The sequence below is a fragment of the Aphis gossypii genome, chromosome 1 (assembly GCF_020184175.1).
Source record: "Aphis gossypii isolate Hap1 chromosome 1, ASM2018417v2, whole genome shotgun sequence".
NCBI classification, from domain to species: domain Eukaryota; kingdom Metazoa; phylum Arthropoda; class Insecta; order Hemiptera; family Aphididae; genus Aphis; species Aphis gossypii.
The window spans coordinates 83,014,027-83,040,745 of record NC_065530.1 but is presented as its reverse complement, the minus strand read 5'-3'; the positions used below and the strand labels follow the sequence as shown (position 1 = coordinate 83,040,745).

The window sequence follows — 26,719 nt, the reverse complement described above, 5'->3', positions numbered from 1 at the left end:
CACCACCCCAAATCAAATAACTTATTCTCAAAACTAGATATTATAAATATATTATAATATTTTTCCTTTATAACATGCATGTTATGAATTTATATAATTTTATTTGTACTTAGTTATATATTTTATTTTAAAATTATTTTAGTTCTACTTTATTTCACTTAGAATTTACTATTTAGTGTATTTTATATTCTATTCATCGTATGCTGCCATGCTGGGGTAGGTACCTATTATAGAATTTTATTTTCCATACAAAAAATAAATAACTTATAAGTAAACCATAGAAACTTTAGATAAAAAAAAAAAAAACAAAAAATTAGAGAAATTATGGATATCCTTTGTTCTCATTTTGACTATTTACAATAGTCTATTCTATAATCATTGGCCACATGTACAAATTATCTAGACAATAGAATTATTGAAGTGATAACAATCAATGCCGCACAAAAAGGAATGAGAAAAAACACATTTAGCATAATTATTTTAGCTTTGCAGAGTAACATGCAAATTATAATGTTGACTTATAAGCATTAAAGTACTGTATATAGCTGAAGCATCACAGGTTACAGAGCTGCGAGTTGAGGTGACCAGTTTCTATTAAATCCACATCGTATGATTAGAGCTGCAGGAAATCACATTATTTGCAGATCGTGGCATAATACGCGAGTATAAGCGAGGGAAAAACCTTAAAAAACCAATACGAATACTGATGATAGTATAATCACTTTTTATGTATTTGAATCACGTTTGTACCATCTAAAATATGTAAAGCGCATTGTGCGACGTGGTAGCTGGCATATCGAGATGTGTGTACCATCACTGCGAGTTTTGTCATTCGCGATGTATGTGAATAAAGAGTAAAGACCAGTAGCTATTTTATAATATTGACATGAAAAAAACCAAAGTATATAAGTTTAGCGTGCGAGGCTGACCATTGTTATCTGTACGTGTAACTATGTATGTTGCGTATAACGAGTTTTTTTAATTTTTCGTACGTATACGTTGTGAAACATATTGTATTGTCGAGTCGAATCAAACATTTTGAGATACCCTTATCTAACCTTTGCGCTTTGCGAACGTGGAATTTTTATCAGTATAGGTACTGATGACTGGTGAATATTAGGTCTGATCGCTCTACTATTCTGTCCTTAAATTGTTCTATTCTAATGCAGTGGTTCTTAACTTTTTATAAATCACAGACCCTTCATGAAAGACTTTTAGATATCGCGGGTTCCCAATTTTTTTCGAATACCGTTTTTTTACTTCTCACGTTAACACAATCAAAATGATAATAAATATTTTACATTACAATTGCACAAGTAGACGTAACAAAACATACACATTTATAATATTATATCTTGTCACTTCGTATTAACGTCATAGCCGCTGTTTGAGCCGTATACGTATTTTACGGGACAATATGCAAAATACCCATTATATCTATGTCGCGGTATTGTCCAGACCATGGTTCGCGATCTTAAACCATGGTCCAGACCGCCGGCGAATTTCTTCACCTCCGTGTCGCCGCCGCCGCCGGCCGGACCAATGACCGAGCTTATCGGGCTCGTCTGGCGACGCTCTGCGTCACTGGTTGACGACGGTCGCGTCTTTTGTCTTCACTCGGCAGCCGCCTATTGCGTGGGTGTTTTTTCGACAGTTTTTCAGTACGCGCGCTAATATTACGTGTGCGATGAGGTGACCGTTTCTTTTATTTTATTGTCGGCGTTTGTTTTAAGTGTATATAATTTGCCTACCGATTGGCGATAACTTCGTTAATTTTGCACCGTCGTGAATTCACGTGTGCGCGAGTGCGGATCGCCATTCTTCCATTTGTTACGCGTCGGTCGATACGAAATCGAAATCGGTCGTTCATACGCTTGGACCTTTAACCGTTGTGGTCTATATCGTTGCGAATCGCGTGTGCGTCGTTTTCGCATTCTTCGTTTCGATAGTGTGGCCGCCGTCCGTTTTTCTCGGTTTTGCCGTATTTTTTATTTTGTTCTGCCGTCGTAACACGTCCACTGGGAAAATTCACTTTTTAACGCCGCGCCGCCTCCATCGTTGGAATTCAGCTGATGGTTCAGATTGGCAACACTGCCGCCTACATAATTTTTGGACTTTCATATCTACACCGGGTGATGTTATCATATTATTATATCTTTATTATAATTTTTTCTGTATTATTAATTATATTATATTATACCTTATTATACCTAACCTAACCTGACTTGAGGTGCGAGTCGAAGTGGTCAACTACCATACTCGCAAGAACCATTCCGGCGCAAACAACCACTGTATCTAATGTAACATTTTTACCTCACAATATCCTCATTATGATGGGTATCTATGGTAATCGCACGGTACACGTTTTTTGTGGTTTTGTGACGACCGCGGGTATATGTCATTTATGTCACTTAAAATTTATTATATACGGGATAGTCGTGCCTTAACATTTCCTATTTTTCCAAGATCAATAATTTATCGATTCCTCTCGCTAACGATATACATATTGACATTAGAGCATTCTCAAAGTTTGAACGAACACCCTATACATAACATCGCTCATACTTATATATATATTTATTGATTAAGCCGAGCCGTATATACTCGAGTTTTTTATTCGGTATTACATTTATACACACGATGATAATATGGATATATACATTCGTTCGATATTACATATACACAAGCCCATCGTATACGCGATTATCGCGTACTTGCAGTGTACCTATTATGTATATAATGTACTTATGTATAACTGCGTGACATAATTCGGAGTTCCAAGTCGTATACACAACCCACACGCGCATACTCGTGAAATATACGGTGGTAATTCCATACATGATAATACCGCACGAGTGTTCGTAATCGCATTTGGCTTACAATATCCGTTGTAAGAGATAGATAGGAGGAGAAGTAGGAGGGGCGTGTTACTATAATATAATAATCGTATATAGGTGAGTACCTATCTATACATAATATAATTACCGGTCATAATAATTATATGTGTCAGTAGGCGTAATGCGCGTATACGCGTAGAACGGTAATAACAATAATAATAATCATAGGAATTAGTATACTCGAAAATCGTATACGATATCCGTGAACTTCCGCTCGCGTGTCACAGTTTGTTTAACGCACCGATTAAACCGGTTTAAAACGGATCGTCGTTATTTCAAAATTATGACGTGTGTTTGACGTCTGTATTATACTTTAATATTTCGACAATTATTATTATACAGGTAGGTTTTTTTTTTTACAATTCATATCATTATAAAATATAATATATTTAATATACTTAATACCTATTATTAGTGTTATTATTTAGGTACTATCATAATTTTGAACTGCACAAATAAAAAAATCGTAACTGCCTTGCTACTAATTTACTTTTTTTTAAACATCACTTATTATGTACGTATACATTATACATAATATTAAGAACGTGTCAGCATGACATTTTTATCGTCTTCAACCAATAACCTTCTCAAAAAGTATAAAATAAATACAATGATTCTTTTTGCTGAAATTTAATTTATATGTAAATATCTTAAAATGTAATCATAAACTGTACGACCATTAGGATTAGGCCACGGAAAAATCTTCTCTATTTATGGCAGATTGGCACACTTATAATATTTTAAGTATAATAAGTTATAATAATCTTCAAATTTTACATTTGTTTTTTATGTCTAGACTTGTAGAGTATTCCAATTTCAAACATTGAAGTATTTCTTTACTATTATTTTTATATGTAATGTATAGAATTCAACATTTCATAAATTTGCAATACATAATATAATGAATCGACTTTTGTTCAAGATTCTATATAGTTCTATCCATCCATATATTATACAAGTAGCAATTTTGTAATTTGTGAGCAATACATTTGTAATTTTGGTTGCTGAACCGAATGATTGATTTTGCAATGAAGTACCTCTATTACTTTTTTTGTGTCAGAAGACACTTTTTATTGTAGAAAAATAGCATCTGAATTGAGGGTGGTATTTTGTAGTGAATCGGATCTTATATTATGTAGTTTGTCCTATAGGAGTTCAAAACTATAAAAAAAAAACGTACAAAAACATAAAAAATGTATACACTACATCAGTTTCGACAAAATCTATCTTTTTTTATGATTCAAATATAAAAACACCACCGGATACTTAAAATTATCATTTCACTTATTTATTCTATAGTTTTGATAAAACAATTATATTCTTAGTTGACAATGTATAACTGTAACTAATATGATGCTCGTTTAATAATTATTACAATTAAATTATATCGAAAATACATAATAATAAATAGCATAAATAGCATATTTTATAAAAATAATTTATTATAGTAACAGTGTCGTAAATTGGAGATTGATAAATGTATATTTAAAAATACGAATAAAACCTATTGATATGTAATTTTGAACTGAGCAAAATATTAACAATGGTTCTACTTCTATTTACTTGCAACTATACTAATTATTGCAGTTGTATATTGACATAGACATTATAATTTACACTATGCCTGAAGTATGGTAGGTATCCTAATACGAATTGCTATGATATAGTAAGTTTTAGAGTTGAGGATAGAAAAATAATGTTAATTGAAATCAATCTATAATTTTGTACTATATAAAAATCCACGATAAAATCATAGACCTTATATTAGTATAAGGCCTATACGAGTAACACAGCTATACATATTACAAATAAGTACAGGCCTCTGGGATATTATTTATTGTTTGCATCAATTAAATATGTAGATATATACATAAATGTATATAAAAAAACAAAATAAAATATACACTTCATTCGCTACGCTATGTCACGATTCAAAACGGCTTGGGAAATATCATATATTTCGATAACTCGTGTAGGCGGCGGGTTAAAATGTCATTAAAAAAAAAAAAAAAAGATATAATATAAAAATAATAGCAATAATAATAATAATAATAAAAATAAAATAAAAAGAGTGCCGAGAGCAGATTTATTTTGGCGGTGACCCGCAAACGGTTCGTATAATTAATTGCTTTTGATGGTTTTAATGTTTGGCTGTAAAACGCAGCGGATGACGACGAAAAGCGACTTTGTTTTGTTTTGTAATTTTTTTTTGTTTTTTTTTTTTTTGTGTCCACCCCGTCCCCAGCCCGGACACGTGTACCATTTTATGCAAACACGACGCGCGGAGAGAATGTGTTTAGGACTTGCGGCGCGCAGAACGAATCCCCAAATTTATATATATATATATATATACGCGAGTATGGAGCATTGTACACTGCGCTCACTCACACACCGCGATCATCGCTGCTGTTATGTATGTGTGTATACACAGTATAATACTATAATATATGTATGTGTGTGTGTGCGTGTAAAATACGTTCACATTTATATCCGCGGAGGATATATTAAACGAGTGTCGTTTATATAACTGCAGCAAGCGGAACGGAAAAAAGAAGTGGGAGGAGGGGAAAACGAAAAAATGCTCGTCGGTGGGCGTAAAAACGCCGCTCGTGGGGGTATATTATATACATATATATGTATACAAAAAATATACATCATACGGTTTACAAACCGAAACGGTTGCTGTGTCATTTGCAGAGCGTGGCGAAAATGTGTCGAGTCGTTAACACGAATACGCCGCCGCCGTCTCCTCATCATCTTCGTCCACCGAGGGGCCTATACATATATGTACAGTACGGTGTGTGCGTAGAAAATGGATAGCAATTATTCGGCACATTGTTTTCTGTATACTTGCGGTGGCGGCTGTAGTATTAAATAAATATGATAAACTATATATATGTATATACGTATATGATGCTCACAAACGGACACCAACCCACTTTACACACGTCGACGCAGTTTTTGTTTTGTGACAGACGACAAACTATAAAGGTACACGCAAGGGGGTCGAATAATTATTAAGCAAAAATAAAAAAAAAATTGGATTAAATAACGGTACCAATAATTTATTGGTGAGTTTATAAATGTTCATGGGAATGGAATCCGTCACGAGCAATAACCCTCCAAAACTACCAATATAAGTATATGTATACAATACACGCTATATACTATACCTATTATAGCAGGATTTAATTTGAAATATTTTCGTTGTTTATTATAAAAGATAATGTACTATAATAAGTATAAAACTAGTAAAAAATCTAAAGTTGGTAACCAGTTATTAATAGAAAATAAAATTTTAATTAAATTAATACAATAGCATCGATGTTTTTTTTGCGTAATTCTAAATATACAATATAATATTATTATGAGTAAAATTATGTAATGTACCTATGTCTCATTGCTACTATCGGCAGTAGTTTCATGGTCGATTTTTTTTGGAAAACGTACTTAAAATATAAATAAATAATATATCATATTGTTCTATAGGAAATTAACAAAAAAAAAACTATCTTAGAGTCAAGACACATTTTTTAAACAAAATATTTTTTTTTTGTAAACGATATATGAAAATCTTTTTACTATAGATAGTTAAGCTTATAAATATATGAAAAATAAGTTATCTATAATGACTTTATTATCCAATAAACAATAGCCTTTTGTAAGGGTAAATTTGAGAGATTATTCAGGTACCTACGTGAGTAGAAGTGATGGCAAAGGAGGTTAACCCTCATTCTTTATTTTCATAACAAAATCTATTTTTATTTCTTTTTTTCATATTTGAAAATCTGTCAGGTATATGTATCAACAATTTTGGATACTGCAATAGAATTATAAATGTAAAGAGGGCGCTACACCCACGTATGTGTTTGTCTTTGTCTCGTTACAAAAGTACAAAAGGTAATGTACTAATCAGTTATTAGCTAAACTAAATTTAGCTGTTATAGTTTGAATATTAAAGTAAAATATTCTATTAAAAAAATGTATACATAAAACTTAAAGTTATAACTTATAAGAACATTATCTTTCGTATATTAGATTTTTACTCTACTAATTAAATGTAGAAAGAATTTTAAAAAGATAAAATATGATGATTTGTAAATAAATCCTCGCCTGTCTCAAAACTTTTTATAAAAATTAAAAATACTGATGAAATTACACTCAGTTCTAGGAACTCGAAGCCCGAAGGTGTTGACACTGTAGCAACTCAACCAGAAGCGATGGTGGAGGGTATATTATATTATACAATTATTTTTTTTATTTAAACATTTTCCTTTCTAAACTGTGGCTTATTTGTCGAAAAACGCTCCGCAAGTAAATCTCTGGGTGTATGTTTACACTGTATGATATACATTAGATACGCAAACACTACACTATGTGAATGTCCTATACAAATTAGTGAGCAACAAATTAGCTAAGTTTGTTATGCTGCAGCGGGTAATCGTCTTATGCATATATATTGTACATTGTACTCAATAAATTTACCGTCTCCGACTAATACTTAATAGCAGTAGTAAAAAAAAAAAAAATTTCCCATTTTATTTCTATATTTTATATCTTTTTATGTAACTTGCGTGTTGAACGGCATACCTTCTATGCATCGGATCGCGATCGTACGCTGTAGCAATACAGGTAGGTACATGAAAATAAAAAATAAAACGTAGGTATCTAACTCTATAGGGTATATTATAGTAGCCCGCAGCGGCCAACCGCCGCTTCAGTTGTAATTCATGCGAAGTGCGTACTCGTGTTTCTTAAGCGGTCATAAAACAATTTCCACCGACTAACAATCTTATTTCGATATTAAAAAGTTATATACTCGTATTATGTACATACCTATATATAGGTACACGCGTCTCGACGAATTCTTACGAGCGTTTGAAATAAAGTATATAATATATTTCATACTTAATACAACTATTACATATATTTTACAGTCGTATCATACGATTCGCATGGATTCCCTTTTATCGAGGAAAGTGTGGAGTAAACAGTAAAATTATAGATACACAACATAATATTATAATATGAATATAAATGCACTATTTATATTTATACTATTTGTATGTTATGACGAACAATATTATTAATCACGTACATATATATGCAGTGTGGTGGAGACCGGATGTTGATATTGTTTATTACTGGTTTTATATTAAAACGACGTATGAACGTAAAAAATACTTGTACGACTCTGCTCAGCCCGCAGCACACAAGTAACACAGTAACAGCTACACTAGGAATATGTAAAAAATTGCCAATGAAACGGTTGTATAAAAACTAACTGTTTTATATATACACATACATTAAAGCTTCATAGAGTTATACGAATTTTTTCTGAACCTAATCGCTGTCGGGTAAACAATAATACTGTCGTTTTTCGATTTAACGGATTCACAACACTGTGAAAATCGTTTGTGTATAGTGTGTGTATTTATGCATATGTCGCAGTGCATCAGAGCACACTCAACCACGGATGACTATATTATTATTATAGTCCGACGATGCCACGAAACGCAAGACTGAAAATGCGGCACAGTGAAACGTTTAAATACTTCGGGCAAAATATTGCTAGGAATACCATCCATAAATTAAAATAATTATTATCATTTTAATAAATTAATTACCCAGATGCGTTCAATTTCTATTCGTTTTACCATGTTTTAACATGTTCTTAATTAATGATTATTACATTATACTCTTAGGTTAATTATAAAACTACGTAAATGTATTAATGCATAGGTACGCGATACATAATATTAAGTTAATTTAAAATAATATTATTTTTAAGTAATAATGGTAACATACGACTACACACGATCAAGATCCAGGACCTACCAACCCAATAAAAAAAAAAAGAAATCGAGCAATAGCCCCTAAAAACCATGCTCGCCATCACGTCACTGCAGAATAAATTTACATTATTAAGCCGTTTTTATACAATAAAGGTACGTGTATATTATGTATATAATATATATACATATATAGCCATGTTGTATATATGTATGAGGCAAGTGTAACTCCGCAGGTGTGGAAAAAGAGAGATTTGTAAAATTTACAACGAAACTCTGTTATAGATTTTTCTTGGTGAAAAAAAAACCAAAAGCGACTTACGTCGCGATAAGAATGAAAAATCGCCGCCCTGTCGAGAATAAACCGTTGGGGCGTTGTTAAACCTCGGCGTAAATGAGAAAATTCACTTACAGCGTATATACATAATATAATTCAGTGTAGTAGCAGCAGCGGTGGCGGTAGTAGTAGCAGTAGTATCAACAGCATAATATACAACACAACCCGTCGCGCCGTTATGTACGTTGTAAGCGGTCTAATCTCTAGCCGAATTGCGCGTTATTACAACCACCCCCGCAGCCTGCACCCCCTCACGAGCGTCGTCCCACTCCGCCATGCGAATATATTATGTTGTGCAAAACGCGTTACCACGAATTATCTTAAGCACAATTCGAAGTCCGAATACAACATAATAATATATTGTATATGTATAATATGCATCGCTTAACCTTTCGAATTACAGGTGAGCAAAGCAGGGGCGTAATTACGGAGGAATATGGGGGGATAGATCTCCCATGAGCTGTTTATTTTTATATTGTCGTATATATCTACAAATAGTTCAAATACAAACTTATATAATGCAAGGTGTAGCGACATAATACCAACACGTTTATGTAAACTCTTATGTATAGTAGTTTTCGTTCGTCTTTTAATTTTCCGGCTACAATGTTCTAAAGGCGTATACATTTGTGTTATAAATTTAAAAAAAAATATATATATGTTAGTATATACCTACTACTACTCTACAACCGGAATACATTATTACCAGTGAAGAACTGAAAACTCGTTATTATTTAGGTTCAGTCCCTATACGGAAAATAACATTTTCTGATTCTTTAAAATTAAAAATCTAAAATCCCCATTACAGTTTCTATGTGTAATTAATAAGACAAATACTTTTAGATTACTTTCAAAATATCAGTTTTCTGATTTTAAAAATACATATAAATGAGGATTTAGTTGAAATTTCGGTTCTAACCTAGTTCGTTATTTAACTGTTCGTATAACATCGTTTACGACACTCATCCGTCCACGTATCGTTCGCGTTGTATTATCACATTTATATAATATTATGTATTCGGCCGATTCGGTCGCAATTTATGTCATAATGAAAATAATCGATATTTTAAACTATGTTCTGGAAAGGATGACGAAAATCTGACAAATCGGTTGTCACAAAAACGAGGAAACCACACAGCGTTAGTATAGGAATCCGCATGACAATATTGTGTACGATAAAGAGCTGTACCTACATAGTATTAGTTATTATTTTACACTATATAAACATAGTATGCATTATACATAATAATATAATACGCGCCTGTTCCGTTATCGACGACCATATTATTATTATGCATTTATACCATAATAATATATCGTTGTCGTACATTGTATGCATAACGCGTATACCTACATGATTCGAGATTGATAATATATGTTTACCGAGCAGAAATTACATATTCATAACATACTCGGACACCCGAGCGATTATATTATGCGCCGCGGACTGCGTCGTTTCAGTTTACTGTGACCCAACTAAGGGCATAGGTATACAAGGTGATTGTTTTATCATATAAACCACTCATTATTTTAAAAAACTATTCAAATTTTTGAAAATATTTCTTTTATATAATTTACGACCGAAATAAACCAAAATTTTTATTAAAAAATTCTTTTTATCGTTATAATTTTCTTACTTTTTTTTAATCAGAATATTGTTTCAATAATTTTTAATATTTATTTCAATGCATAAAATTCGAAATTTGGATGAGTTGCTATACTTTATACGTTTTAAGTACTCTGAGTTCAGGTGAGTGGTGTGGAGTGGTATAGATAGATAGGTACACTGTAATCACATAAAAGACATTTTTCAAAATGTTTGACTTATAGTTTTATTGAAACAATGAGCGGTTCGTGATAAAATAATCACTCTGTATGCTATTTAAAAACCGTATCTGTTTTCCACATCCACTGCCAACAAAACAGCCTTATTATGCATTTTCACTGCAATTTTACATCGAATTTTCGCTCTATTATATGGCGTGTTTGTCATCATTCAGATTTAATAAACCATGTTACATTATTACGAACCGATTTGGTTAAAGGACGAAAGACAAGGATATATTATTAGTATTATTACTACATACATATTATAGTGTCTAAATCGTTATCGTTATACTATACCTAAACGGTCTGTAATAATAATATACGACCGCATCATATACATCAATCGAAACAATTTAATTATCTTCATATATTATACATAATAATAACGTAATATGAGAGTGAAACGGTCGCGGTCCCCGCGCATATTGCGGTGTAGCCTGCCGTTTTTTTGCCATCTCAACTATACGTCGGCCGAGATTTGCAAAATGAAAAAACAAACGCAGACGACAGTGTACGTATCGATGTAATTTTTTTCCTTTCTTTCCCGTCCGCTCGGATTCCCAGTACTCGGAACCGGGTCCCATCAGTCATGTCCTCGGCGGCGGATCGTCAGCTAGCGACGAGCATGTGTTCCGCTCCTCCCGCACCACCGCACCACGATTACTCTCAGACACACACTCATATATATATATATGGCGATATACTACTTACGTATATACCTATCGTCGATCGGACGTCGGATATCTGGCGCACGCGTGGGATCTCTGTCGGGGCACAAAGGACAACGTCGTATAATATAATAATAATAATAATAATATACGTATATAAGAAGTAGAAATTATGTCTTCATTAGTTGACAGTCGGTGGGTGGGCACGGCAGCCGCACGGGTATACCGACCGCGAGCGCGTGTATGTTATATACATGTATAATATAGAAAACCGCCGTTGGCCCATTGTTCTCCGCGGCGGGAAGGGTACGATGGCCTGAATTTAGACGTACAACGACGACAACGACTGAACGACTGAACGACGACGACGACGACGACGACTTTGCGATGACCGGCTCCGTACGGAATATTATTATATATTTTGCGGTATATATAATAATATTATATGTTTTTTATACGTTATTATACGAGCGCATACGCGATCGGATGGAGACGTCCAGTAAGACGGGCACGACCTGCCTCGTCGTCTTGTGTTCGACGAGCCTAACTATATTATGTACACGGTTATAAGTATATACATAAGTATAGATGTGGACATTATAATATTGATGTATAGTGCGTATTATGTTATATTATGAGTCTGTATGACTTATGAAGTATGGTTGGACACGTATTGAATCGCGAACGATGTATTATTTTTATATTATATAATATAATAAGGTTTTCGATTTATTTCGTTTTTTTTTTTATTATTATTATTGTTTTTGTTCTTTATCCATAATCGCGCGAGTATGGCGCTGTGTATATACAGGTATAATAACCAACAAGAGTTATCGGTTATATTATTATGATGTGATATCCATCGTTATCCGAAATCATTATTCCGCTAACGTACCCCTATAAATCCTCCGTGTTTGTGTGTGCGTGTGTGTGTTACGAACCGTGATGTTAGTGTTGCACAAAGGGTCTTGTGCGACGTGCTAACAAATTATAATGTAATGCTCCCGCTATCTTTCGTTCGTACTCAATCGGAAATCGAGTATTTTTGATAATGTTGAGTATATAATGATGACACGTGAATACAATAAATTAATAATGATAAACCTAACATTTTAAATTTTAAAATATTTATAAATAATGTAGAACATACTAGTATTAATATGGATTCTTGTATAATAACCACTGTTAAATTCTGTAAATTCACAAATCCCTTCATGACTTTTCAAACCATTTTCCACTAACTATTTGTTTAAGAGCATATACCTTTTAAATCGATTAAACGAGTTGGACGTATCTATATACAACTTTTATAATATAAGCTATACCTATGTATAGTGGTATATTATTATTCATTATGTATGCACTCTGCTTGAGTTTAACGACCGTGTGGCGATAAAACGGCTCGACAAATTAATTATTAAGCAAATAGCTATTGTATATACTACAAATATATTTTACTCACATAATAGCAAAAATCATCTCCCTAATAATATTGGTACTGCAGGTACACGATGTTAAACTGTTGTTACTCATTTTAAATGTACCATCTTTGATTTTAATAGATATTTAAATGTTTCGGCATAATTTATATTTATTAGTTATTACCTTATAAGATATATTATATCTAATGGGTGCATGGGCCGTGGGGTTTGCTCCAAATTTTTCTTATTGACTATACGGACCAATTTTGTAACTCACTTTTCAGAATTTGTTTCTTAATTAAAATACATTAATATATTAATTTTAGCACTATCAATGATTTTGTGCATTTTATTGTTTCGGATGTGTTTCATCTCAAACCCACGATAGACGCATATCTATATATTATATATACCTACATCAATACCTACTTTTCGAACTATTATAATATTATAAGGAAAAAGCAACAATTGTTTTTAAATTATTTGCTAACAGCTCCTATATAGATTATATCACGTTTTATTAATGTTTAATATGTAAGTAAATTCTGTATAAGTATACTTGTTCAACGGACTGGGAAGTAATAACAGTTGTCGGTTCGTATATTTTGGTTTTCGACTCATGCGAACACTCCTTGTTGGGAATTTGTTGCAGGTTGGTCGTGTTAATTGCAAATTTTAAATCAGTATACTAATGATTAAACATGTACGGTATAGTGAATACCGTACTCCGTGGTAGCATAAATTGACGTAAAATTGTATTGAATCCGTTTGGTGTTGTTAAAAAAAAAATAAATTAATAATTATGTTATTGTTGAAGAGTCTTGAACGCGTTTCACAACAGGTTGTCCATCATAGTATGTGTGTATAAAACGCGCTATACCTATAGTTATATACCTTCATATCAGGATATTACGTAACTTCTGCACACGCACAATGTATGAATTTCAGTACTCGTATTTAAATATACTAAAGAAACTATTAATTAATGAGTTAATTCCTTAAAAAAGTAGAAATGGTATATATTATAATATGTTTTTATAAGTAGGTATATATTATATGTTAATGTTTTATATATATACATAAATATGAATACAGTACTTTTCACCCTAACACCCAAATGGTTTTAATGTGTTATGATTAAAACCGTATTCATATTTAAACGAATTATAATTAATGTAAATTAAAATACCTACTTATTATACCTATGTATAGATACTACATATTATATAGACCGAATGCAGGATATATCCTTTTACATATATGTAAAAATATTTGCAAAACTAGTACTTATGAAATAATACTATAATTTATAATTTAAGTACAATGTACGAGTATATTATATTAAAGCATTATTTTAATAAGCAGATAATAAAATAACGACGTGTTGTTGTTCTTATTTTTACCGCGTTTGTTCTTAATTAAAATCGTGTAAATTTGTCATGAACATCGTGTTGTTTGCAGCAATGAAAACATAATTTTTAATTTAGTGCAAAAGGAAAAAAACAATACTCTTGACCAACGAACCGAAAATAAGTAGCCCCGTTGCTGCAGTGCTGCAGTATTGAATCCTATTATTTTATAATATTTCAAATTATATTAAATCTGAAGTACCTGTACAATGTACACACAAATTAGGTATATTATAATATAATATACCTATACATGAACAAACTTTACGTATATTATAATTAATAATTAAATCGCTCGTTTAAAATGTAAACGAAATTCCATGATTAATTTTCTTTTAAGTATTTCTTGAATCTGAATATTGTGTTGAAACGGTCTCAAATCAAAAATTCGGTATTCTCCTCGTGTACTTAATTTCAATGAAAAAGTATCACATAATTATATATATTGAATGTATATATAGGTATCAAATTATAGTTTTACAGTAAATTACATAAATATAAAATCCAAAAAAATGTACAAAAATATTTTACTCTAACTTTCTAACTAGCACTAGCTGGGTTCTTAGTTCTTACATTAAAGTTTAAGGGTTCCATGTGACTGACATTATTTTCAGTAACTAAATTTTGTTATGTGTAAAAAAAGTACTTATCATTCTGCATTTTTTGGTATAATACAATTATAAGTATATTCATTGCAATCACATTTTGTATTGCATATTTTTTTTAAAAAAAGAGTGCTTACAGAGTATCACCTACTAATCCTAATATAATTCTAAATAAATTAACTAAATTTCTGCCAAAAATAAGGATTTTTTTTTATTATAATAATTAACAATATTAGAACAAGGTATTATTTTTTATACAAAAATAATATAATGCATTAATAAATAATAACATATAGTATGGTTTGGTATATAGACTCCTATTATTGGTTATAATGACAAACGGTTATTATGACCTATTTTCCTTGGTCCCTTGAATGTTATTATAAACGGTTTCTACGGTTTACAATATACCTATGTAAAAAAATACAAAAATTTGAGATTTTCAAAAAAATTGATATACTTAAATAGAATATAACGTGAAAAAATGTAAAACTATTCGTAAAACAATATAATATAAAAGATTCATACAATTCATAAAAAAAAAAAAAAATACAAAAATATTTATAATTATAATGATATAGAAAAAAAATTGTGTTTATAAAAATAACACACATGTATAGAAGAATCTATTGCATTATAAAACACAAAAAGAGAAAAATTGGTAGTTTAAACTATATTTGAGAATATATAATAAATAATATTATAAAAACATGAAATTGCTAAAAAATTATAGCTTTTTATAAAAAATATAATATACATTAATTCAATATTATAGGTAGGTACCTATAATACATGTATAATAATCAATTACATTAATAATATTATGAAAATATCCAATAAAATTGGTATAATTATTATGTAGAACATGTATATAATATTGTGTAAGTTCAAACAAAAAAAGTGAACTATATACTAAGCCTTTTTTTTTTTTGTGTTACGAATGGCGCATAACGATGATGATAATAAACAATATCGACTTTGACCAGCTTTACAATACGATCAGCACGTCAAGGTGGGTATCATGTGTGTGCCGCCGATTGCACGCGGATACCAAAAATCACGACGACAAAGTTTTGGCACAACCTTTGGCGAATACCATACATAGTTAACATCATTGTCTTATTATCGTAAAATCACATGCAAATTCCACTGCACCGTGTTCGAAGAAAAGTTTCCACGGTTGTCGCTATCGTCCTTAAGGGTTTTATTCCGACGATGTGTCTGTAGCTCGTCGTTTATAGTGACCATCACCGTAGCTGCAACAAGAAAATTTTCTTCCGACATTCAGAAGTATTCTCCCTAGTGCCAACAGAAAAAATTTTCTTTTCTTAGGAATCGGTTCAGAAACTGTTTCCACCAGGTCGCTACTAGCTAACACGTCGATCGTCTCTTCCTCTGCGTCCGATGGCCATAATTGCTTCTCGCTCGATGAATACGTCATTTTCAGCAATTCTGATAGCCACATTACACATGTTTGCTCTTCATCAAACGTCAGTAGTTCTGTTATCTGAGGTTCCGTTGTCGGAAGTATTGTCAGTGGCATTTTGTTAATTTTTTCAATCAATTCGTTGTCTCCCTCCATTATATTTATAGTACTTATGCTTTGCACGTTATATGACGTCCGATCCATGTTAAAGTATCTCGTTCTTATTGCTACCATTTTAGTAGCATAATCGAACTAACCATCTGTGAGTTGCAAGGACTGGCATTCATATTCGTCATTGCCACTCGAAAAAATAGACGTAGACAAGTGGTGCATCTTCAATACCAAATGTATTTGTTCAAATAGATCATCCAGTATCCTTCCGGACGCAATACCAAGTCTTCGTCTTCGTATAAGTCAATATCCATACCTTGTAGTGTTGTGTCTCCTAACTCAAGGGAATAACGTATTTCTTCAAAAAATTCATCGAGCAATCCCGGTGCCCCATTATCACCATCCATTATTAAACAATTATTAATAATTAGTCTTAAGTTGAAAGGTTGAAAGCAAATATTTATTTTAGTAGGAGCAAAATATAAACGATACTGATATTGCAAATTATATTTTATAGGTTATACAAACATCATTATTGTGTCTCTTTAACAACAAATAAAATACAATATAAATGTTAAAGCTAATGTGCGTTTCATTCGCGTTTTTAAAATCATTACATTCATCACTTCGTTCAGAATCTATAAAATAACAAAAATATAGTATATGTTCATCTATACGTAAGATATAAGTTATTCATAATGTCAACCATGCTGAAAATTCTTAAATATTTAGAAAAGCTGTACTCAGCATATATATTTTATGTGGCATGTTAAGTTATTATATAAATACTTATACACAGACACGGTTAATTCGAATCGTAAAGGATCTAAATATATGAATAAAATATGATGATTGATACACACTTGAGTTATTATTAAGTTCTTCATTCTTGGTCTCCATTAATATTGTCTTGAATATGTACATGTTTAAACACGCTGGTTGGTGAAGTATATAAAATCATTCTAGACTTTGAAAGTTCCTCAAAGTTTAATGTTTACGAGTCAACGTGAAATGTTGATGCATCGCGTTGCAATCAAATGTCTAATTTACGAGGTACTCGCTATTATCATGCAATATTAAAGTGACACCGTGAATAACGTGTTTCGTGTTAACAAGCTCTTATAACTAAGTAAAACTAATGCAGTCGGGTAAAAACGCGTCTTGAACCAACTTTTAAACAGACGGAGTAGCAACTAATTACCGTATTCCATATTGACGATGACATTCCAAAGAGTGACACGCCCGCGATTTATAACACTTATACCTATTGAATACAATAATATATAACGCAGTAATAACTTATTCCCACGGTACCAATATAACTAATATACTCGTTCATCGTTTTCTTCGTAATCTGTCTAAAATAGAATGCAAACACGCAAGTCGACTATTTTTCAATTTTATTTTCAATTTTTATTGCGACTATATATAATAAATATTATTATATTGTTAATAGTACAGATACAGTGTAGGGAAGGTATATATTGATGTACTACTTAACCTTCAATATCAAATAATTAAAAAGAGGAATACAATTTTTTGGTATAAACGTGTATATGTAAAAATTAAATTTAACGGCTTACATACGCGTTTTAGGTAGGTACGTCAGACTGGGTCAGTGTTTATACCTAATAATATAATATACATTTTATAAATGCATCGTGTGTTCGTTAAATGGGCCGATTGAGAAGTTAAATTTAATGTAATTATAATATATAATATATTCATTTTTACGTATGTATGTATATTGTATATATCATTGATTACATAATCAATGGTATATATGCAGTTTATTTTTTCAAAAATAATAAATACTTTTAAACATTACAAAAACGTGTGATCTGAGAATCACTGGTTATGAAAAAACCTACTATCTACCTACTTGACGTCATTTACTTAAAAAATTATATTTTTGATAATGAGTAAAAAATCGTTTCTAATTTTTTAATTGAAGTGGAAAATGTTCGAACGCGGTTAATTTCTCGTCGAATCGTCTGCATCGTCAAAGGCTTCCCAAATCTATAACTGCATATTATGGCTAACATGATTACTGATATAAAAATAAATTAAACAAGTCTTACAATAATTATTCAAAGATTCTAATACAACTAATTAAACATATTATATGATACATAAGATTAAACAAAATAATTTACCAAATTTTTATGAAAATGACTCAAAATTGGATCGGTACGTCAGGATTATCGGTTTCTTTTACACATGCATTTTTTTTATCATTACCAGCCTCGATTGGTGTTTCACTTACAGAAAATTTACGTCTCTTTCCTCTTTCATCATCTATTTGATAACTGCAGACTCTTTTCCTTATAACACCTTTATTTCTAATAAAAAAATCCTATAAATAGGAGAATAAAAATATACTCGTCTTAGGTGTATTGCATACACATATGTACCTACTTTATCTTTATATTTCTGATAAAGACGTTTATTTTTATAATTTAATGAATACGATTAGGTAACTATGTACGATTAATCAATTTATAAAATTCTAAATCAATTCAGAATAATCCATTTCATTTTTCTGTTTAAGATTATTAGACCAGATATTAAATTTAAATAATATTACATCCTTCAAATTTTATGATAGATAGATTCATTATTATATGTATTAGTAAGACAGATACAATAAATAAGGGTACATCCTTTTTACAAAAACACAAATTCAAATCGTTTACTCCAACAAATCCTGGTTTCCAATGGGTGTAATACACGACTCTCTCAGCTGTAGTGGTACCAGCAAAAGGGGCCAAACTAGACACCCCCTTACTTGGGTCTGGCTGGCTGATAACGACTGTTGAGACGCACCTCACTCAACCGCCGGCTCTGGGGTTTCCGATGCTCCTGTAGCAGTAATATCAGAACTATTCGTTGTACTTGTCATCATGATTTTAAGATTGTGGTGACTTAGCATCGAATGGCGCCAATAGCTTCACGATGCCTGTCCTTTGTCCAATCCATAGTTCTGCGGCCACTGGATGTCGACCTCCGGGAGCTTGATTGCTCACCTGTTGTCCCCTGAGGAGATTGAGCGTACAAATCCAAATCGTTTACTCCAACAAATCCTGGTTTCAATTGCGTGTATTACACGACTCTCTCAGCTGTAGTGGTACCAGCAAAAGGGGCCAAACTAGACACCCCCTTACTTGGGTCTGGCTGGCTGATAACGACTGTTGAGACGCACCTCACTCAACCGCCGGCTCTGGGGTTTCCGATGCTCCTGTAGCAGTAACATCAGAACTATTTGTTGTACTTGTCATCATAATTTTAAGATTGTGGTGGCTTAGCATCCACTGGCGCCAATAGCTTCGCGACGCCTGTCCTTTGTCCGATCCGTATATAAGATCAATATTCTATAGACTTTAATCCACATTTACACAATTCGATTGAAACATAATTAAATTATTTTAATTTTAAATAAAAATTAAAAATAAATAAGCTTCTATTAAAATTGGGTGAAATTTATCTTAGATATGTATTCTTTCTCATGCAAAATTGTCTCCATTTTAATATTTGCTGATCAATGATTTAATTATAATATTTTTTTTAATCTCACCAAATAAATAAATGAACATAAGTAGGTTAGTATCTACTGCATTTGAGTCGTTTTTAACTATTTCAGTTTAAGTGTCATTCCAATATAATATACAATTCTAAATAGCCAATATAATATAATGTTGTATAGAATAAACCATAAATTATAAATACAAAACTATCGAAAATGAAATAAACATTATAGTAAATCGGAGAAAATAACTACGGTACACATTAAATTAAAGAAAAATTAAATACAATTTTGTGGATAAATAAAAGAGATATATCGATAAAAAAAAAAACAAATGATTTATGTATTTTTTATACAGATACACCTATATCCCATTCGTGAGCGAGGAGGTCAACCGGCATCATGGAAGAGAACTCGGACGAAGTTTCGACGGATACCGTGCGATAGGCTTTGATTATCCGGAGGGCTGTGGTTCTTTGTGCTCTTGCCATAGCATTGCGGTTTTTGGCCTTCTTGATGTCCACAAACACCCAGATTGGTGGAGCGTATAGCAGCTTGCAATTTGCTACTGAGCCCAGAAGCGGTCTGTGATGGGCCGCAGATGTTTGGCATGAGTCACCTGATCGCCTTAACTAACTGTGTTGCCTTATCTAACGCTAAACCGCTATACCACAATGTGCCTGGTGAAGGACAGTCGCGAGTCCAACTCTACGGTTGACCAACAGCTTCCTGCCTTTGAGGTATGATCGCAGCATTTTGTTGAAGTATAGAGGAACCTGATTGGCTCGTAGTGTGACGTCGATCTTGGTCCATAATGCCTTGTTGAACGCGTTTTTTACGTCTAGCGAGACGGCTACTCAGATGTCGCGGTGTTGTGCAGCGCCAGTCGAGACCCCGCGCGCGGCTTCTATCACCCGCTCGATTGCGTCCACTGTCAACCTGCCGCTGCGGAAGCCGTACTGGTCTTCTGACCGTTGACCCGTGCCGTCGAGTTGTTAGTTCAGCCTAGCAAGCACTAGTCGTTCCAAGAGTTTGCTGACAGAGTCCAACATGTACAGAGGCCTGGAGATGGACGGATCTTCTACTGACTGGCCAGACCCTTTGTGAAGCAGGACTAGTCTAGCGGTCTTCCAGCGAGACGGGAACTCTCTGATAGCCAGGCACGCGTTGAACATCTAAGTCAGGAGCTGGGGCCTGAGTCGTGAGACCAGCAGCAGTACCTTGTTGGGTATGCCTTCCGGATCAGTGACTAATCTTTTGCAATCATCTAAGATCTTCTCGCCGGTGAAATCCTGCAGAGCATGCTGTTCGTCATCATCTAGAGGAGGTTCTTGCGACCACACCGTTTCCGATGGATTTAGAAAGAGGTGATCGGCGATGGCTTCATCGCTGCCGCGGGCTTCGATGCCTGGACGCCGTCGACCTATCTTCTTCGTGACCACCCTATAAGTAAGACCCCAATTAAAGATAAACTTATAAAGTGTAAAATATAATAACTTTACTTTGTTAGATATTACCAATTTGGATGGAAGCTGATTAGTAAATTCAAAACAAAACAATTTGGAAAAAGCTGCATAATATGTTTACTATACAAGATCTATGACGTATGATTTTAATATTTAATTATTTTACAATTAATGTATTTTCTTTAAGTTCAAATAATTATTAAAATAAACTATAGAATACAGAGTAAGTTTTTTAAATAACTTAGTAATTACCTGATACTTTTTACAAGTATTCTAAATGAAGTATTTTGATATTTGAATACCTATTTTTTTAACGTTCAATCTTATCTTAATAATTTATAAATTGTCTATAATAGCATTTAGATATACTCATTACTCAAATTTCAAATATTTTATTTTATGCTATAGTAATTATATTATTTTTGTTTACTACTTGTTTTATACACTACTGACTACTCAGTGAAACAGTTATGTGATTTTAAATAATAATAATTCAATATTTATTTTTCAGTTTTTTTTTTTTAATAATTGGAGTAGGATAATAATATGTGCGTCGTGTTTTCACATAGGTAGTTAAAAGAATATATACCGAATGATTCTTGTGATGTAAGAAACCTGTTATTTTGAAACATAACAACGCTTTTGAAAATATTTGTTTTTCTAAGTTTGAAATAATTTTTATATAAAACAACATTTTTGAAAAAGAATAATATTTTTTAGTTTAAAAGTTTTTTACTTGTTTGAATGAATATTCATCGTGTAATGGCATGATGTTTATCTGGTGCACCGTTCATTTAATCATTAAATATGTTTACGAGTGTTATAACTAATTAACTATCTACTCGTATAGTATCGAATTTTTATAAATCGTAATAAGTACTCTGAAAAATATCTGACTTTGGAATATGATTAAAGTTTAAAAAACATGTAATACTTAAAAATTATAAAAAGATAAAAAAAAATTCAAATTTAGTTACTTAATGACTCGAAATCGTGTATTTTTATGTTACGTTTAAATAATAATCACCCGGTGTACACATCATAAAATAATCACATCATTCATAATATTTATACGCTGTCGCTTGTACAAAACGAATTCTATCTATACAAGCGTTGTCTGATGAATACTTATTATCATATACGCATGACAATATGTTTTATATAGGTAGTGAAATAAAAATAGTTTGGATATTCATTCGAAGTTTTTCGAATCGTAATTACAGTCCAATACACTCGCGCGCGCGCAAACTGCTGCACACTTATACACAATCGTCACACACGTACGCGCCCTCTAACGTATAATATAGGTAATATCGCTTGTCAAAGAACCACCTGTTTATAGGTACGTAGTTACGGTCGTGTCGAGATTGAAAACTTAACGAGTCAACCGATCTACTCGACCGGATCTATTCATTAAAACGCATAGGTACATATATACATACATTTATATATGGCTTACGAGACGGAAGGTACCTCGCTATAATATAATATATTGTGTCGTGTCGTGACAACCTATCAATTTGAATCGATCGTCCACATGCAGTGATGACTTTAACGTCCGCGCGATCCAAGCCGATGACACTGGGGTGGGGGTTAAAAGACGAACGGTGGGGATGAAGAGAAAGAAAAACCGAATAATCTTCGGATTCGCGTTTTTATATTCTCTGCGACGGCTGTAGCACAATAATATTATAATATAATGTAGTGCCGTTGAACCCGTCGCCGCTCGGATGTAATAATGTGTATGCATATTATATAGGTACCAAGCGACTGATAAATATATATTATTATTATTATTATTATTACTTGTACGTTTTTTTATACGGTTTTCACGATGATGATAACAACAATTACAGCGATACATAATAAAATATATATATTATATTCGAAACGGTTGATTGATGGACGAGCGTTCCTTTATAATATCATAATATATATTAATATATTATGATTATGTTATCGCCAATTACGGGCGATGACGACGAGAGCGCCGCTTCCGCTCGGACACGAAAACGTTTCGGCGTCACGACAATAACCAGCACCGCGTATAATGCATTATTATTATATTTTAATATATGGTTGGATCTCGACGTGTAGGTGTACGTCACTGTATTTACATTATGAATATTGTGTACACACACACGCGGTATATCGCGGTAAAGTTTTTCTGGTCGTTCGTATCCACAGGCGCGGGACGCTAACACGAATAAGACGAATAATAATAATAATATAAAAAATAAATCGCCTCGCATACGACTTGAACACAATAATAATACAAAATTTAAACACACACTCGCCGCAGCGTGCACACTACGGACGAAGAATAACGTTATGTCATTATATTAGAAAAAAAAAATTACGAGTAAGTATAAAGAGAATAAAGAGAAGTGTATACGGACGCGCGTGTCTCCGTCCGTTTCCGAACGTTATAATTTTATTCACGTGCGCGCCCGGTTAATTATTATTATACTATATGGTTTCCGAGTGTGCACGGTGAAGTGTATACGATAGAAGTACGCTGGTGCGAGAAAAACACACTATATTATACATAATAATACACACGTTGTTAGGTACGTACTGAGTGTGTGTGTGTGTTGAGTGGTGTGTGTTTCGGATACCTCACACGCTCTCGTTTTCACGCCACAACGTCCTCGTTCACCTATTTATAGTAATATACGATAATAATTTGATATATTGTTATTTATTATGATACAATGTAAAAATAGAAACATTTCACGGCGATAGCTAAGAAAAAAAAAACTGTGTGAAACGACAACCGCATTAACCGACACTGTTTTAACTATAAAGGTGCATGTACGGTGTACTACCTCTACACGTCATAATAATAGGCGTATTGGGTATAACACCGCAGACGATCGAATATCCATCGATCCCGCCGACATGTGGTTATTAAACGGCCGCAAAAATATCGCGTAAATTCAACGATCGGCGTGCCATCGTACTGCGTATATTGTACATAATATCATGTTATTTTGTTATATTCGACCGGCTGACGAGTACCTACCTGTGTCGATGTTGTTGTAAATAAAGTACATACCTATATCGTCTCTTAAACCCTGAATTTAATTTTTAAATTTCCAAGAAATTACAATTCGTTCATTGGATACTACGAATCAAGTGACTTGCTTGTTCTTAAAAATGAGATGGGTGTTTTTTGTGCAGAAATGTGTGTTCAGTGTTATGTTTTCCGAATCAGATCTGGTGCTGCAGTAAATTACCACGAACTTGATTCGCTAATTTTTAGTAATCTTAATTGTGAGAAATCGACAGTGGTAAATTATTCAAAAATTAATCAACTAAATTTTGTATTGTTATAAAATTTATTATACGAAACGAAAATGGTTTGAAAAAGTTGGACTTTGTTGATTCGAAACTGTGCAGTCGAATCTCGTGACGTCAAAGTGTTGTCTCGACAAACATACTCCTAAAGAAAAACGCGTAATATCAAAAAACGCAAGATCTGTTGAATAAAATATTGTTTAATATCGTACGTACCTATTTGTTGTATGTTGTATGTTAACGTTGACATAATGTTCTACAACCATCTCTGACTTTGATGTTCTCACATGATAGGAAACGTTAAGACTCCAAACACAAAACGGTCATAATACCCATATGCCTATAATAACAACAGTAAATGATTAGAATAGCTCAATTTATAAAAAAAGAAAAATAATTTGCAAATCTGGTAAGTTTGTCTGAAATGATTTTTATTTGAAATTTTGTTACAATTAACATTTTATTTTACCAACGTCTTTAATTGTATGTCTTTACTCTTTTGAGTACAAACGGCTATACTTATAACATTGATTTTTAGTAATTTACAATAAAATACGACTGAAAAATAGAGTTTAACGCTGTGAAATAAGTACAATAAAATATATCAAACGTATTTTAAATACATTATGTATACATTTGTTTGCCTTTTTTTATTGTTATTCATGGAAATCGAAATGCAGTTTTTTTTTCAAGCCATTTATCCTAGCCCCCACACACTTCTATACAGCACCACTGTGTTTTATGTGCATTTAAACTAACTGTTTATATGCCTACGTATAAATATATACGAAAATAATAACGTGGTACCTATAGGTATATATTGTACGCGTACGCATTTTGCAATTTCTCTGACATGATATTTGGGTCTGTCACAGTGTCACCAGTTCTGCCCCCGAACCAGACGCGTATATCATAACGATTATACCATTGCATAATATTAATATCTCAAATAATTTTCACGTTTATAATCCACCATGACAACCTACCGACTACCGAATCAACAACGTTGAAAAGTTATACAATTGCAAATATTATACCTCGTCATGTCATTTCTGTTCAATCATCGTAAACGACAGTGGTAATATGACTATAATAATAATACAATAATTCCCATTGTCGTACATCGCTTTTAGACGTCATCCGTAAGCTCGGGAATAAATAACGAAAATAACTTTCTTTCTACGTATTTATAGTTGCTAAATATTACTGTGTCGACACACGAAAAACATTGGAATCCAAATCATCGTCGTTATTACTTATTTCTGGAATTGTCCACTAAATTCAAACATATTATTTTCGTATGCGTTTAATCTTCTTGTGATTATAATTTTATCGATTTAGACAACGTCCAAAACGTCGAAAATATATTATTATTGTAGATATACCGTTGATGAACGGAAAAAACTAAAAAGTAACAGGTGCAACGCCGAATGCAATGACGTGACTACAGCGGAACCTGCTGCTTGTTGTTTAATTAATATTAGATAATTCAACAGATAACCACTATTTAAATTGTTCTTAACGATATTTTATTAGTCCCGATAATGCTCAACACTGACTACGGTATACAATAACTTTATTATTATTTTATTTAAATTACACATGTTATTAACGTCATCAAACGCGACCACTAATATTTATATATGTATAAATGTATATAATGTACTATTGTACAGGATCAATAATGGTTGCCTGAAAATCGATTATATTGAAATGAACAATTATTGAAGTATAAAATAAGTTATTATTAAGAGTAGTTTTAAATTTGATCGGTAAAAATTTGGAAAAAATATTATTTTGTTATTTGTCTGTAATCGATGTTGTATTTCCAACGCATATTATATACAATAAAATCGAGAATTGCTGCAGATGAAACTGATTGCTACTTCATCGAGAATTTACCGACCCTACACCGAAACCAAAAAAAAAAAATTGGA

General features: G+C 32.4%; 1 long non-coding RNA gene across 4 annotated transcripts; it reads left to right on the top strand.

The window, feature by feature from the left end:
* The first annotated feature begins 2,044 nt into the window (after nt 1-2,044).
* LOC126549018 (uncharacterized) lies at nt 2,045-21,709 on the top strand. 4 transcript variants are annotated; one of them, XR_007603164.1, is made up of 3 exons: nt 2,045-2,132; nt 20,375-21,465; nt 21,527-21,709. It is a non-coding gene; the product is annotated as an uncharacterized LOC126549018 (long non-coding RNA). The 4 variants fall into 4 exon arrangements; XR_007603163.1 differs by lacking the exon at nt 2,045-2,132 and adding an exon at nt 2,139-3,239; XR_007603162.1 differs by lacking the exon at nt 2,045-2,132 and having other exon boundaries at nt 15,756-20,756; nt 20,862-21,465.
* Nucleotides 21,710-26,719: the final 5,010 nt, after the last annotated feature.